General features: G+C 46.7%; 1 non-coding gene across 1 annotated transcript; it reads left to right on the plus strand.

The window, feature by feature from the left end:
* The first annotated feature begins 478 nt into the window (after positions 1-478).
* Positions 479-551, plus strand: TRNAE-CUC. Its single transcript has one exon. It is a non-coding gene; the product is annotated as a tRNA-Glu (tRNA).
* Positions 552-705: the final 154 nt, after the last annotated feature.

A 705-nucleotide genomic window follows, 5' to 3' on the forward strand; every position in this document is an offset into this window, starting at 1 on the left:
CCCCCATTCGTGCTCTGTCTCTCAAAAAAAAATGCACCGTCAACCACGAAAGGATAAACAGAATGTGGTACGCCCATTCAGGGGAATATTAGCCATGAAAAGGCACAAGGTACCGATACGCGCTAAGACATAGGAGAACCTAGAAAACATGGTGCTCAGTGAAAGAAGGCAGACAGGTGCAAGGACACCACAGATTGTCAGGTCTTACCGTCTCTATGAAATATCTGGAACAGACACATCCAGAGACAGCGAGCAGATCTGCAGTTGCCAGGGACTGAGTGGGGGCAAGGGTGAGGAGTGGCTGCGTCATGGGTGTACGGACTTTTCCTTTTGCAGTGATGGAAAGGTCCTGAAACCGGACAGGGAAGGCAGTCGCACAACATTGTGAACGTGCTCAATGCCTCTGAACTGTTCGCTTTAACGTGATTAATTTTACGTTGTGTTTTACCTCATTTTTAAAATATGAAAGAAATGGGGCGCCTGGCTGGCTCAGTCGGTAGAGCATGAGACTCTCAATCTCGGTGTTGTGAGTTCGAGCCCCATGTTGGACATGGAGCCTCCTTGAAAAAAAGAAAAAAGAAGAAAATGCAATTTTCTTATATTTGGTACCTACAGAACACAAACCTAACTAAAAAATAAGTCCCTGATGAGGGGCCCCTGAGCATCCGACTTCAGCTCAGGTCATGATCTCACGGTTCATGAGTT

Source organism: Suricata suricatta, unplaced genomic scaffold (assembly GCF_006229205.1).
Source record: "Suricata suricatta isolate VVHF042 unplaced genomic scaffold, meerkat_22Aug2017_6uvM2_HiC HiC_scaffold_35289, whole genome shotgun sequence".
Classification (NCBI taxonomy): Eukaryota; Metazoa; Chordata; class Mammalia; order Carnivora; family Herpestidae; genus Suricata; species Suricata suricatta.